This window comes from Lygodium microphyllum, chromosome 17 (assembly GCF_053477565.2).
Source record: "Lygodium microphyllum isolate KBCC chromosome 17, Lygodium_microphyllum_v1.1.10, whole genome shotgun sequence".
Taxonomy (NCBI): Eukaryota; Viridiplantae; Streptophyta; class Polypodiopsida; order Schizaeales; family Lygodiaceae; genus Lygodium; species Lygodium microphyllum.
This window is the reverse complement of record NC_141151.1, coordinates 121450858-121467171: the sequence shown is the minus strand read 5'-3', so window position 1 is coordinate 121467171 and position 16314 is coordinate 121450858. Positions and strand designations below refer to the sequence as shown.

The following is a 16314-nucleotide window of genomic DNA, read 5'->3' as shown; positions in this document are numbered from 1 at the left end:
TTCAAATACATCATTTGCAGCCTGATATGTGTCAAAACCAGCAAGATCAAATTCTGATTTTTCATTAAAAATCACATCCCTATTGACAAATTTTTTCTTGGAAACAAGATTATATATTTGTACTCTTTGCTCTCACTGCTGTATCCTACAAAAATGCACTTGATAGCCTTGTTGTCCAACTTCTTTCTCAATACTTTGAGAATATGAGCATATGCAAGACACTCAAAAGTACGAAAGTGGCCATTTAAAGATTTCCGGCTATTCCAAGCCTCAAAAGGCATGACATTTTTCAATGCCTTGGTAGGGCACCTATTCAAAACATGATAAGCACACATAACTGCTTCCATCCAAAAGCCATGTGGCAGATTCTTAGCTTTCAACATACATTTGGCCATCTCCATGAGTGACCAATTCTTCCTTTTTGCAACCCCATTTTGCTGTGGAGTAGATGCAATAGTGTATTGATGGGCTCTTGCTTTAAAAAGTTTGCATAGGTCCACATACACCTGAATGCACAATTTGTATTCTAGCTATTGCCTTAAAAGCAACATCACAAGGAAAAGAGAATTCATGCATTTTTTCCCAAAATGCATCCCTCACAAATATGCTCAGGAGGTCTCTCCAAGAGAGGTATGCCATCTGGCATTTGAGTTAGTTGTGTGAGCATCAAATTGCCATAGTTAACATGCCTCATGTAAGCATACCATAACTTTGTCTGCGACATAGCAAGAGTAAGAGTAGATGCCAAATAGATTGACAGATCAATCAAATAAGCATCTAACTCATAGAGTCCATGACATAATGTGCCAATCAATACCAAAGTCAAGAATTCCTTATCCCTGACCATGTATTTGTCATCATCAAATGTGACATGCATACCACACTTTGGTAAATAAGAAATAGACAACTCATTCTTATTTATCCTTGGCAAATATAATGCATCTTGCAAACGGAGAGTAGAGCCATCAATGGTTTTTAGGACAATCTCCTCGTTGCCTCTAACAGGGTAAGATGCATTGTTGGCATATTGCACAGATTTGCTAACATGAGCTGCAATAAGAGAGGAAAACAAATCCCTGCGGGATATAATGTGCTTAGAAGCACTACTATCAAAGATCCAAGTGCTAGCATTCTCAGTAGAGCTAAATGCTCTATTAGCCCAGGAAGAATCATAAAGCTTTAAGTGTAAAAACAGTAATCACGGTCTACAACAAAAGACTCGGACTCTATAGTAGTAGAAGGTGCATAAAAAACAAACATCCTTGACTCCTCCTTTGCAATGCACTTCATACATTCCGTGATATAGTGACCTGGCTTTTTACAATACTGGCACTTGCCCTTCTTGGCTTGTGTGCCCCTTGCTTCTTGTTGCTTTGTGAAGTACCTAAACTTCAAGAATTCTTAGAGCATTTCTACATTGGTTGCCCTTGCCCTTCTGTCTCACCATAAAAGCCTGTTCAGAGGCTACAACGCCCACCCCACTATTCTTTCTTGTTTGCAATTCCCAAGTGTGTAAGTGAAAGTACAAAGTACAACTCTTAGACAGTTGTTAAGGTGCGTTCAGACCTGAAAGGTGTAAAGTACGGTAAGTGACCGCACTGTGTAACATCAACACACAAAATAGAAAATAATGTAACTGGGGGGAAAAACCTCTTGTACGGAGAGTAAAAAGTGCCTCGGTATCCTACTACAGATCACCAACACTCCTTTGTGAGCGTAGGCGTGAGTCAAACCCAACAGTTCTTTCGCACCATTAGAAGAGTCTTTCAGGTGCTACGTAGCTATAGTGTTCTCTGGGGTAGAGTCTTTGATCTCTTGCAGGATTGACAATCCTTTCTTGTTTTGGATTCTTGTTGACCTTGATAGGAGTGGGATCTTGCAGGGGGTTAGATCCTTCAATCCTCTTTAGCTAAGTAGATCTATCATCTCATGATCAGAGACCATGTATGGATCACCACCAAAGCCATTTCTCTTTAGGGATTGCACAAGTATAAAGCTTGGTGGAAAGTGACAATAATGGAGGGATGGATCAATAAGATGCCATTCAAATGCCAGGTATTCATATGGAGGATGCTGGTGGGGGGCCTCCCTCTTGCGTCGGCCCTTCGTTTAGAGGTATATCTAATGGGAATTGTTTCTTCCGTACCACTACAATGGAGTCTTCCTATCACAAATTCATTTCTTACCCTTTTACTCAGAAGATTTGGGATCTTCTATCAAACATTTGGCATATGCCTGGTGGTGAGTCTGCGGTGTCTCATGATAATGGCACTAATCCAACTATGGTGTGGCCTCCTCGAACATGGTCCTGGTAGACGGGTCGTCGTGCTCGACAAAGGGAAGTGGCTCTATCCAATGTGACACCATGGTGTGGCATGTAAGGTGTCTAGCGGGGTGGCTCTGTCTCTGCTAGGTTGGTAGTGTCAGTAGGGTCGGCTCTATAGAAGAAGTCTGGCACTGCTCTCTGTGTGTGTTCCTCTGGGTGAGCCGGCCTCCTGTCTTGCAGTAGTGCAGTTTGGCGCCTCTCGAGCTCCAGGAGGAAAAGACCTAGGCATCTCTGGTCCTCATACTCCATGACGCGACGAAGGGGTTCAAATCCATCACGAAAGAGGCAGTGGTACCGTCCTTGTATGCCATAGTATAATGTGCATTTGCATATGTAGTGCTCCTCCGTCTCAGGCTCTCGACCACAGAGCTGACAAGTCCTATCCTCTGCTAGGATATTTGTCCATCTGCCTGTCTCCATTTGAAGCCTATGTGAGGAGGTGGAAATCTGTCCAATAGCAACCGGTACACTATGGGAGAGATGGGTGTCCATATATGCTGGCCAAATAGTGAAACCATCTTCAGAGAGACACAAGAAATGACTCCTGTGGAACTCCATCCTCGATCCTAGAGGGAGTGGTGGATGGATCCATGTCCTTGCTGTTTCAATCCTCAAGATATTAGCTCTGCTCACCTGGTTCAACTCTGAACGGTTGAGAGAAAGTGTAGGGCAGTCAAGGCTATAATCCAAAGGTGGAAGATAGTCAATATCCAAACCATGTAGGCTCATCCAAATAATCATCTGTGAAAACCAACAGTTCTTCTCGCCTCTAGTTGCTAGTTGTCTAGATGAGGTTAGTGCCAATCTAGAGTATCTGTGGAGTGGAAGTTCCCATAGTCTGTGCCAAAAGGTCACTGCCCTGAAGAGTGCCTCCGTAACTATAGGTGTTGCCCTAACTCTGCTTTGACAATGGGATGTTGGGTGGAGGGCTTACTCCTAATCATGCGTGCTATCATCATGATCAATGGCCTTTCCACGCTATCCCAACCATCATAATAATCCCTCTCTATTCCAATCTGATCAGTGAGTGGGCTAAGACGCCTATGGTACAAGCTGCAACCCCATACCTCTGCTCCATATAGTAATGTAGGTGTGACTAGGGTGTCAAACAACCAGAGTTTGGTGCGGGGCTCCTGGAACTGTATGTGAGCACATTGACTCTCGAGTGCCCCTAGTGCTGCATATCCACATGCCAGACGTGCCTCTGATGCCCCTCTCAACGAAAAACGTGGGTCAGAGAAGGTGACTTCCTAATAGACATATTTCCTCACATGCTCCAGTATTTCTTCCCCAAATGTGAACTGGTACATAGATCTAGTCACCCATGCTGTTGAAGTATTGAAAACCATGGTTTTGGTCTTCCTAAGGTTCACTGTGAGGTCTTTATCTCTACAGAAGATGTGCAAAGCATCTAGATTTACTATGCTAAAGCATCTAGAGAGAGAGAGAGAGAGAGAGAGAGAGAGAGAGAGAGAGAGAGAGAGAGAGAGAGAGAGAGAGAGAGAGAGAGAGAGAGAGAGAGAGAGAGAGAGAGAGAGAGAGAGAGAGAGAGAGAGAGAGAGAGAGAGAGAGAGAGAGAGAGAGAGAGAGAGAGAGAGAGAGAGAGAGCCCGGCGATGGATCGTTGGCTGCTTGAGCCCCCGTCGTCTGCCTGAGCCCCCGTCGTCTGTGCCCCCGTCGCCTGGGCCCCCGTCGTCTGTCAGAGCCCCCGTCGTCTGCGCCACCGTCGCCTGAGCCCCCGTCGTCTGCCCGCGTTACGTCAGTCGCCGTCGGCTCGTCTGCGTCTGCAGGTACGCGTCTTCGCCTGGATACCTCTGCGCGTGCCCGTGAGCGAGACAGAGCTCGACAGAGAGGAGTCGAGCGAGCGAGCGAGTTCAGCCCCTTCGTCAGTTGTCCTGTCCGCCCTCTGCTCTACGTCTGCTGCCCGCGGGTGCCTGCCCTCTGCATCTTGCGGTGCCGTGACAGAGAAAAGGGAACCCTAACCTGACAGCACGTGACTGCAACCCTGCTCAGCTCCGAGATTTGATCTGCTCTTGTACAAAGAGAGAGAGAGAGAGAGAGAGAGAGAGAGAGAGAGAGAGAGAGAGAGAGAGAGAGAGAGAGAGAGAGAGAGAGAGAGTATATTAACGTCTCTAAAAGGCCAATGTGGCCTATGAGACCAAAACAGTACATACAATGATGATGGTGTGTTTCTCATCTAGAACGAGAAGAAAGATGAAGAACATGCCTATAAGACTGAAAAGGAAATGAAATGAAATGAAATAGTGTCCCATAAAGGGAAACATGTCAGTGATCTGAAAGTGAGAGTAGAGAAAGGAAAACTCTCCATCAATGATATGTCTGTTCTCTAGGGAAGTGTATCTCTGCATAGCTAAGGCGTCTTGGCATCTGTCTCCTGTGGCGCTCAATGATGGCTTTAATTTGTCTGTGGTGTGGATGTCTAGGCCTTCGTCCGGGTGGACGTGGGCGCCTAGACCGGCTAAGTGCCACTGCTCTATCCAAAGGGACACCTACAGAAGATGAGGTCCAATGATGATGTATTCCTGTAGGCTGTGTGGCAGTAGTAGTGGTATCTGCCATACTCTGTCGTGTATCCATGAAAAAGTCAGTGACTGCTCTCTGTTTATGTGAGCCGAGCTGTGGGGGCCTCCTACTCCGTAGAATTGTTGCTCTGCGCCTCTGGAGCTCCAAGAGGAAAAATCCCAAGCATCTCTGATCCTCATACTGCATGATCCGTCTCAGGGGTCCAAAACCCTCTCGAAACAGACAGTGGTATCTACCTCGTATGTCGTAATATACAGTGCATCGGCAGATGTAGTGTTCCTCTGTCTCTGGCTCTCTGTCGCATAGTGGGCATATGCGTTCTTCTGTCTGTATACCCTCCCATCTGCCTGTCTCAATCCTCAGGTGGTGGGATGAGGTGCGGATCTGACCAATAGCTGTGCGTAGTCCATGAGGCAGCTGTGTGTCCATGTAATTGGGTCGGGTGATGAAACCATCCTCAGATACCTGGAGGAAGTGGGTCTGGTAGTGTGCCATCCTCGTGCCATGGGGCGAGGGGGGTCGGATCCAGGTCTTCTCCGTATCTAACTTCAGTATGTCTGCTCTGATCACATGGTTTAGCTCTGATCGGCTTAGGTCAAGTGTAGGGCAATCCAGGCTATAGTCAAAGGGGGGTAGTCTGTCAATCTGCAGACCATGTAGACGCATCCATGTGCTCATCTGAGCATACCAACAGTGTCTGTCACCGTCTGCTGCTAGTTGTCTAGAAGAGGCCAGGGCTAGCCGTGGGTATCTATCTTGGGGGAGCTCCCATAGTCTATGTATGAAAGTCACTGCCTGAACCAAGGCCTCAGCCACCATGGGTGATGCCCCCAACTCAGCTCTGATAATCTCATGTGGGGTCGAGCTCTTCGCTCGTATCATGCGTGAGATCATCATGACCAGTGGTCTTTCCATATGCTCCCATCCATCATAGTATTTCTTCTCTGGTCCATCCTGGTCTCCCAAAGGCTGTCTCCTCGTGTGAAACAGACTCGGACCCCAAATAGCTGCCCCATATAGGAGTGTGGGTGTAACCAAGGTGTCAAAAAGCCACAGTTTGGTGCGCGGCTCATGAAATTGTATGTGAGCACATTGCCTCTCCAATGCCCCTAAGGCTGCATATGCTTTTGCCAAACGAGCCTCTGATGTCTCTCTCCAAGAGAACTGTGGTCCCTTCAATGTGACCCCCAAATAAACATACTGCCTAACCATCTCCACTGGCTCTCCGTCAAAAGTAAACTGGTGCTCAGCTCTTGTCACCCAAGCAGCTGAAGTGTTAAATACCATAACTTTAGTTTTCCCAAGGTTCACCTTAAGATCTCTATCTCTGCAAAAAGCTGATAATGCATCCAAGTGTCTATTTAGTCCCTCAGGTGAGTCAGATATAAGTACAATATCATCGGCATAAAGCAGTAATGGTATCAGCACTCCAGCTAGGCTGGCTCCAGCCCCACCTGTCCTATCCACATATTCTGAAATTTCATCTATATACAGCCCAAAAAGTGTCGGTGAAAGTGGACAGCCTTGTTTCACCCCAATGGTGCTATTGACTGTATCTGAGATGCCCTCAGGTGTTCGTACTCTGCCTGTCACTGTCTCATATAGGGCATAGATACTCCACTGTATCTCTACGGGCACATCAATGTTTTGCATTCTTTTCATGAGTCTAGCACGTGGCACTGTGTCAAAGGCCTTGCGAAAGTCCACAAAACAGCAATAGATCTTTTTCTTGAATGCCTTGCCTTCTTCAATGATTGCCCTCAACGTAAAGATATGGTCTAGAGTTGTATGTCCCCTCCTGAAGCCAGCCTGGCCTTTTGACCTCAGGCCATGCATCTCGGCCCATTCACTCAACGCTTGTTCCACGATAGAGCCATATATCTTGGCCAGCATGTGTCCAATCATGATAGTTCGGTAGTTACTAGGTAGCGCGGGGTCTCCACTCTTAAAGAGCGGCACAATAATATGGTCTGACCAACAGGTTGGAAATCCCTCACAAACTGCCCTATTAAAGATGTGAGCCAGCGTTGGTGCCAGAATATCACAGGCATGCGTGAAGTGTTCAGCCACTAAACCCTCATGGTCTTGGGCTCTTCCATTTTTCAGCTTCCATATGGCATTCCTCACTTTTTTTTCTGTGAAAAATCTGCAATTTGCTGGTCTTGAGGTTGAGGGGAGTGGCATAGGCTCTTGGCCAGGGATATCATAGAGTGTGCAAGCATATCCATGCCAATCATCCGGTCTAGTAATTTGTAGGGGTGGCTGGCTCTCATGCATCTTTTTCCACGCTCTCTTGCTGTCCTGCCCCAAGAACATGGAATACATTTCTGTTTCTAGTCTGCTCAGGTATTCCTGCTTCTTTTTGCGTACCAACCGTCTGAAGAGTGTTCGAGCATGCTTATGGGTGCATATACCAAGTGCCAGCTCTTGCTGAAAACGTGCTCGTGTCTCTCTGCACTCATCATCATACCAGCCATTCTGTGGAGCATTACCTCGTGGAGGTTTATCTGACGGTGTAGTGTGTGGGAAAGCGTATGCTGCTGAAGTGTGTATTATCTCGGCCAATTGTCCTGTAAACTCATCCAGAGAGGCCTGTGTGTCTAGCTCCCTCAATGCATCTCGCACAGTAATGCTGTATATGTGTGAGGTCGCTTCCACAAAATCATAGCGTGGTAATTTTGGTATATGTGACTGTGCTTCATGTATATGCCCATATTGCATTGTGAAAGCTAGAATAGCATGGTCTGCTACTAATCCAATTGGTCTGTCCGAGATTTCAAAACTTTTTATGTCAGGTAGCAAGTTGGGTGATCCAATCAAATAGTCCACTGTGCTTGACCCCTTCTTGTTATTCCAACATGTGAAGCCATTAGATCTTGGCCACTGTGGTAGCCCATTAAGGATGGCCAAACCATGTGCACTTCCTAGTGCCAGTAGGTGTGTTCCATATTCTGTTATCTCTCTATCTTGGGCTGATCTAACTAATCCCACTTCATCTAATGCAATATCTCTGAACATTTCATCACTAGTGTCAAAGAAAGCAGATTGGTTGTTTCCTGTGCGTGCATTAAAGTCTCCTGCTAGTAGAACATCCCCAATTCTCATGTATCCCATTATGTCCTCATATAGTGGTGTATACGGGGATGCCTCTTTAGGGGCAAACTTAGAGTATGCAGGGGGAAAATAGCATATGGCAATATACATGTCGCGAGTTCTGCTTGTACGTAACCTGATCCACATGTATCTTGCCTCTACATCTCTATGTACCACTTGGACTGTATCTCGGAGCTCTTCTCTAAATAGAATTGCCACACCTCCTGATCCCCTCGTCCCTCCAGGCCGTCTAGGCTGAGGGCGATATACACTTTCCCATCTGTATCCATATACATCAGGTAAACGGCTGTCTTTACATTGATGTGTCTCAGTATACATAGCAATGTCTATACCTTTGAAAGTATCCTCAAAATAACCTACATCTGTCTTAAGGGAGCCATTGCAATTCCACAGTGTGAACTTCCGGGTCTCATAGACCGCGCACCGTCATGCCGTCCTTTTCTCTGTGATGATGACTCTTCCATCTCTGTATACAGCCCATTTACCTGCTTTCCGTGCCTTGCACAGAGAGAGAGAGAGCCCTCCGGGCCTTGCACAGAGAGAGAAAGAGAGAGAGTGAGGGAGCGAGCGAAAGTGAGAAGACAGCAGTATGGCTGGCCTGGATATGGATTTTCTCGACCGGACGGTGGCAGCCTTTGGCCCTGATTCCGATACAGAGGAGCCGGAGGATATGGTGCCATGCACGGAGGAGCCGCCTCCGGGTTCTGAATTGCCGCCGGCAGGCAAACGCTCTAAGCACACTTCAGACGAGCCAATGGGTCCTCAGGACCGTTCCTATGCGCAGGTTGCCTCCGAACCTGTGGATTCGCAGGAAATTGACTAGGAACATCTGCTGGACTTTGCCAATACTCTACTTGGCGATTATGTCCAGCATAATAATGAAACCTTCTCTGCTGCGGCTGCGGATGATGTGCTGGAAGCCTCGGTGGACCCAAAATCAGTCTTGCGGTCCTTCTCGGTGTTTTATGACCGTGCAGTTGTACTTTTTTTCACCGGCAGGATCCCAGTGCTCTCACATATTCGCCAATGGATGCACCATTTACTGCAAGGGGAGTGTGTTGAGGAGATCTTCCTTGGACCTCGCGGCTTTTATGAGGTGCTGTTGAAATCGGAATCGCATCGAGCTGAGCTCCTGTCCAAGTTGCCACTATTCTTTGATCGCCGCTTAGTCCATGTGGTACCATGGCGCCCTATGGCTGACTTCCAGCGTCTGCTTCAACGAGAATGCCCGGTGTGGGTGGAAGTGGAAAACTGTCCAGCGGTATACTGGCCATTGTTGAAGGATGCGATGGCGGTTGTGGGCACAGTGCTGGTTCCCCCGAGCCTTAGGGCTATGAACCGAAACCGTTTATGCATGCTATGGGATACGGCCAGGAAAAGGCCTGCGTGGCTTCGCCTCACTTGTTCAGGCATGCATCCTTTGCATTTTCGCCTGAAATGGGGCAATTTTGCCGGACACTGCTTTTCATGTGGTAAATTAGGGCATTTTGTGGCCGAATGCCCGGAACGGCAACCGTCTTCTGAGGAGGCACAGGTTGTGCAGCCCAAGGATGACATGGTCCTCGATGCCCCGGCACAGGAGACCCTTCAGCCACCTACTATCATGGATAAAGGCAAACAACAGGTCCGGGGTTTGGATTCTCCTAACACTGACTGGATTGAGGCACGACAAAAAAAAGGTAAAAAGTTGGACGCAGGCCTGGCAGATCCTGGGCCTAATGCTTCTCTGGATTCCGTGCGCACGTACACGCGCAGGAAAGACATGGTCGCCTCACAGCAGGATGCGCGTACTATGGCCCCGTCCGCCCCCCGTCATCCGTCTTCAAGGAAAGTCTATTCAGAGGGCCCCAAGGGCCCACCTACTAAGCTGGCATTTGATGCAAAAGGTAATGTGATTACACCTTGGGATAGGCGTTATCCCCGCCCTACTCCCAAGGCAGTGGATTTCCCTTCTACCTCTAAAGCAGGTTGCCCGAATTCGTTTGTAGTATTGGCTGATTTTCTGGATAAGGGTGTCCTGGATGCCCTCGCGGAAAAGGTGCAATCGAGGCAACAGGCGCCTCGTTCCTGACTTCCTTTTTTGAAAATATATGAAGATTGCCACGTGGAATGTGCGAGGCATTTGCTCTCACCATAAGCAACATACCATGTGGTTTGTCTTGCATGAGAACCAGTGGGATGTATTGTGTGCAGTGGAGCACAAAAGTCACGGTGAGGCAGGAAAAGTTGTGGATTGCCATGGATTCCGTCTGTTTTATGCAGGGACACCTGCTAAGCACTACTCGGGCGTGCTGATGATTGTCCATGAGAAATACCACCCTGTTCTTGTTAAAAATGATGTGCAGGGCCGATTTCTGGTAATCGAAGTCTTATTTGAAGGAGAGATTTTATGGTTGCTGGGACTCTATGCTCCGAATGATCCCGCATCCCGACGGGATCTATGGTCGACTTTGCAGGGCTCCATGGCACTTGGCCGCAGGGGGTTTTTGATGGGAGATTTCAATATGTGTGTTGACTCTTCTCAGTTCACCTCAGGGCATTCGGTCATGGATACGCCAGAAAGCCGGGTGTGGAACTCCTTTGCTTTGCACGTACTTAAGCAAGATCTTTGGTCGTGGCTTCACCCTTCTGTTTCAGGTTTCACTTTTCATTCCGCACAATATGCAACCACTTGGTCGCGATTGGACAGAATGTATATCATGCAGGGGGATGATTTTCTTCCCGAGATGTTGGAGATGAACGTCTTGCAGCAATATGCGTTGTCGGATCATTTCCCCCTCCAGCTTGAGATGCGGGCACAATCCATTGCACCTTTTATGCAGTTGCTGAATAAGCTCCCTTTAGGCTTCAATTCCTCTTATTTGAAGCATCCAAATTTTCAGGGTTATATGCAGCAATTGATTGAGAGGTTCTTATTGGACTTCGCCTCTGAGGGCTTGGCTTCGTTCGCACGCCTGCTCTCTAATGTGTAGCGGGTTGCTCGGCAGTATGGGATTCATAATGCCTCTCTTTGTCGCCGTCGTCGACATGCAGCAGAGGACTTATTGGCCTTGGTCCGTTCCTTGCTCCTGGACTCCCCCGATGATGATTTTCTGCTGTCCCTGGAGCGGCGTTTGGCCCATCTTATTCAAGTATTTAGCTTGAAATCTTATCAGCAGGCCAAGCTGCAAACTTGACTGACACATTGCAAGATAGTGCCTGCCAGTCTCATAAGTTCTTTCGCGCCTTGCATGCTTCTCCGGCTCGCGAAAATATGACTCGACTCCAGGATTCGGAAGGTCGCATGGTCACTGATCCGCAGACCATTATCAATATGTGCAGAAATTATTTTATGGATCTTTTTGGTTCTTCTTCCTTGCCGTCTAGCCAGGTTACGCATGCCCGCTCGGTCTTCTATCATCTGGTCCACCAGCAGGTTCCATTTGATATGCAAGCCACTTTGGAGGCGGATATTTGCGAAGAGGAGGTTATGGATGTCTTGTTGCACCTGCCTAAGGATAAAAGTCCTGGTTGGGATGGTCTCACTAATGAATTTTTTGAGCACTTGGCCACGCAGTTGGTAAAGCCATTGGTGGTCATGTTTCAGCAGGTTTGGGAAACAGGGGTCATGCCTTCTTCATGGAAAGAAGGCCTTATCAAACTGATTCCCAAGGTCCCTTCGCCGTCAAAGCTGCAACACTGGAGACCAATTTCGTTGATGGGCGCGATGTATAAAATCTTTTCCAAAGTGCTGGCAAATAGGCTTCACAAGCACCTTCCAGCTATTGTGCACCCTCTCCAGTATGGTTTCATTAAGGGCCGCAACATTTTTCATAATATCTTAAATGTGCAAATGGCTATTGACTATGCGCGGCACTCCAATCAGCAAGTGGTCTTGATTCAATTGGACCTGGAAAAGGCGTTTGATTGTGTGGACTGGTCTTTCCTTGCAGATCTTATGTCTGCCATGGGCTTTGGTATCCGGATGTCCTGATTGATCTACACCATTAGTACTGAGGCTTCTTCAAGTGTTATGCTTAATGGTGGGGTTACAGAGCCATTTGTCCTTGCACGCTCGGTCAGACAGGGTTGCCCTTTGAGCCCTCTCTTCTTTGCCCTGGCGACTCACCTGCTCCTTTCAATGTTATCCTCCATGGCGGCTTCTGCCCAGCTGGCAGGGTTATCTCTTCCTTTGGGGCAGCACTTCATTAGTCAATCTTTGGCTGATGACTCCTTTATGATTTTGCAGGCGGACAGGGACAACATTCGCAAGGCATTAGATGTTTGGACGCTCTTTGGTCAAGCCTCTGGTCTTCGCATCAATGCCTTTAAGTCAGCCATTCTCAGTTGCACGGAGCCGGATTTACAGTCGTTAGGCTGGCAGGGCCAGGTGGTTTCCCGTGGCTCCATTGTCAGGCATCTTGGATACCCATTGGGGGTGGATGTACGGCCAAAGGACCTGCTGGAGTGGATTTCACAAAAACTGGCCGCAAAGTTTATGTATTGGAAGTCGCAAGCCTGGCCGTTCCATGTCCGCCTCAAAGTGGCTCAGACAATTATGCTACCAATGCTGACGTATTTCCTGCCACTACTGCCATGGACGCCCACTACTTTGAAGGCTCTCACCCATCCCATTCGTTTCATGCTATGGAAGAAAGATTCACTGCAGGCAGGCATTTCCTGGATTTCATGGTCACATGCATGTACCCCTAAGCGCATGGGTGGTGGAGCTATTTTGGATGCATAAACTCATATGCTGGCTCTTCGTTGGTCTCTTTTTCGTGCCATGTGTGTGGATCATCACCCGTGGACCATCATAGCCCGTTATTTTCTTGAGGACAGCGGGCTCCGCCAGGGTAACACACGGCTTCGGGCCTCATGGTGGCATGTCCTTAATGCTGACTCTCGATTTTCCAGTCCCTCTTCCTCTTTGTTACTGCACTTGGTCGGCTCTTGGAAAGTGGTGCTCCAAAAGACCCGTTGGCATCCTGTAGGAGACCGCTTGCAAACTAAATCTTTCCAGCTGGAATTGTTGGCAGTATTCAAATTACTTTCATGGGAAGATAAACATCAGCTCAGACCAAGATTTAACCGCATGGCCCGTTTGGGTGTGACTTCGATTGCGGATGCTACCCTTGCTACTCGCAATGTCCTCGCATCGTTTCGGACTGCTAGGAGACTTTTCAGGATCCCGCGCGGATACCGTGATTTATGGGGGAAGCTTTTGTCGGAACTTCAGGGTAGGCAACCCTTTCCTGCCCTGGCTATGGATCACCCTTGGCAGGACTGGGACCTTGCCGGCCGGTTGAGTCTGGAAAAGGCCTCTACTAATCAGGTGTATCATCTTCTTATTAAAGATCACCAATGGCTGGGTGTGAAAGCTAATACTGTTTGGGGCCTGCGGAAATCTCTGTCATGGTGGCAGGCAACGCTGATGGAGGGATGGCAGAATAGGGCACCTTTCAAATGCAAGGTCTTTCTTTGGCGGGTGATGATTTGTGGTCTTCCTCTTTCCTCGGCCCTTTCCAAGCGTCGAATCTCCAATGGCAATTGTTTCTTCTGCACCACTACGGCGGAATCGGCCCGACATCGTTTTCTTTCCTGCCCGCTCGCCAAGAATATCTGGTCTCTCTTGTCCCAAATCTGGCGCACAGTGGTGGGGTCCTCACTGACTCCTTTCGATTGGGTTTTTGTGCGCCCAAACTATCCCACGCCGCCACCGTTACATATGAAGATCTTATTTCCCTTTTTCAGATACTGGGGATGCTGGCACATTTGGACCACCCGAAATGCTTTTCTCTTTGATTCGGCCTCTAATGTACCGCGACATATTGCAAGGCTTAAAGGGCTCTTGCATTGGCAGCTAGATCTCATCAGGCACTCTGACTTGCTCCCTTGGGAGGATTTGCATTCCTGGCATTTGGCAATTGCCTCTGGGTCCTTGCCATGATTGGTGTAGCCTTTTTAGTATACTAGTCCGGGGATTTCGCACACGTTGGCCTACGGCCCTCGTGTCTCTTGTACTCGTGTAATCATGTAATCTTGTACTTTTTTCGTAATTAATACAATTACCTTTTACGAAAAGAGAGAGAGAGAGAGAGAGAGAGAGAGAGAGAGAGAGAGAGAGAGAGAGAGAGAGAGAGAGAGAGAGAGAGAGAGAGAGAGAGAGAGAGAGAGAGAGAGAGAGAGAGAGAGAGAGAGAGAGAGAGAGAGAGATTTTTTTCGTAATTAATACAATTACCTTTTACGAAAAAAAAAGAGAGATTTTTTCGTAATTAATACAATTACCTTTTACGAGAGAGAGAGAGAGAGAGAGAGAGAGAGAGAGAGAGAGTGAAATTTTGGAGAGAGAGAGAGAGAGAGAGGACGAACGGCGCGCGCGAGGACGCTGAAGCTGATCGCGATGGCGGGGACTTCGTTTGCGCTGGCGCCGCCTGTGTCTGACGAGCTGCAGAAGGTCGTCTGACCTGCCCGTTTCGCCCTCCGCTTCGTCCTGGGCCCTGCCAGTACGTCTGACCCTGCGCCTGCGAGCCTGCGCCCGTCTGGCCCTGCGTGCGCCCGTCTGGCCCTCCTACGCCCGTCTGCCCTCCTGCGCCCGTCTGGCCCTCCTGCCGCCCCCCTCTGACCTGCGGGCTTGGCGCCGCCCTGTGCGCTGCCCTGCCCTCTCGCCTGTCGCTACCCCCTGTGCCCCTTCGTCGTCCCCCTGCGCGCCTTTCGTCTTTGACCCGCTTGCGTGTTGCGCCGCCCTGCCCTGTGATTTCTTCGCCTTCCTGCCCTGCGCGCCGCCTGGCCCCTTCCTCCAGGGCAGCGCAGGCTTGATTGGATCCTGCGCGAAGCTGGGGACCAGCAATACGTCCCTCCGTAGGATCGACCTCACCTAACCTAGCTCGTCCTCTGCCAGGACGCGTGTGAAGACAGCAGTATGGCTGCCTTGGATTTGGATTTTCTTGACCGGACGGTGGCAGCCCTTGGCCCTGATTCCGATGCAGAGGAGCCGGAAGATATGGTGCCATTCACGGAGGAGTTACCGCCGAGTTCTGAACAGCCACCTGCCGGCAAACGCTCCAAACATACGCCTGATGAGCCAATGAGTCCTCCGGAACGCTCCTATGCGCAAGTGGCCTCTGATCCTGCGGATTCGCAGGAAATTGACTGGGAGCATTTGCTGGACTTCGCTAATACTCTGCTTGGTGATTATGTCCAGCATAATACCGAATCTTTTTCTGTTGCGGGAACGGATGATGTGCTGGAAGCCACGGTGGACCCCAAATCAGTCTTGCGATCCTTCTCGGTGTTCTATGACCGTGCAGTTATACTTTTCTTCACTGGCAGGATCCCAGTGCTTTCGCACATTCGCCAGTGGTTGCACCATCTATTGCAAGGGCAGTCTGTTGAGGAGATCTTCCTTGGACCTCGCGGGTTTTATGAGGTCCTGCTGAAATCAGAAACGCATCGCGCTGAGCTCCTGTCCAAGTTGCCGCTATTCTTTGATCGCCGCTTGGTCCATGTGGTGCCATGGCGCCCCATGGCCGACTTCCAGCGTCTGCTTCAATGCGAATGCCCGGTGTGGGTGGAGGTGGAAAACTGTCCGGCGGTCTATTGCCCCATGTTGAAGGATGCGATGGCAGTTGTGGGAACAGTGCTGGTTCCCCCAAGCCTCAGGGCGATGAACCGCAACCGTTTATGCTTGCTTTGGGACACGGCCAGGAAAAGGCCCGCGTGGCTTCGCCTCAATTGTTCGGGCATGCATCCTTTGTATTTTCGCTTAAAATGGGGCAACTTTGCGGGCCACTGCTTTTCATGTGGTAAACTGGGGCATTTCATGGCCGAATGCCCTGAAAAGCAAACGTCTTCGGAGGATGCGCAGGTTGTGCTGCCCAAGGATGACATGGTGCTTGATGCCACGCCCCAGGAAGCCTTTCAGTCTCCTCATGTCATGGATAAAGGCAAACAACAGGTCCTGAGTGTGGATTCCCGTCGCACTGACTGGATTGAGGCACGTCCTAAAAAAGGTAAAAAGTTGGATGCAGGCCTGGCGGATCCTGGGCCTCCCGCTTCCCAGGATTCCGTGCGCACGTATATGCGCCGGAAAGAAATGGCCACTTCACAGCAGGCTGCGCGTCCTACGGCCCCGTCGGGCCCCCGCAATCAGTCTCCAAGGAGAGCCTATACAGACGGCCCCAGAGGCCCACCTGCCAAGCTGGCGTTCGATGCCCAAGGAAATGTTATTACACCCTGGGATCGGCGTTATCCCCGCCCCTCTCCCAAGGCAGTGGATTTCCCTTCTACCTCCAAAGCAGGTCGCCAGAATTCTTTCGCAGTATTGGCTGATTTTCTGGATGAGGGTGTCCT

The 16314-nt window shown here is 49.2% G+C and overlaps 1 protein-coding gene across 6 annotated transcripts in view; it reads left to right on the top strand.

Annotated features, from left to right (window-relative positions):
• LOC148022310 (uncharacterized) overlaps positions 1 to 16314 on the top strand; it is a 255924-nt gene that overhangs the window by 40243 nt on the left and 199367 nt on the right. The window lies entirely within an intron of this gene.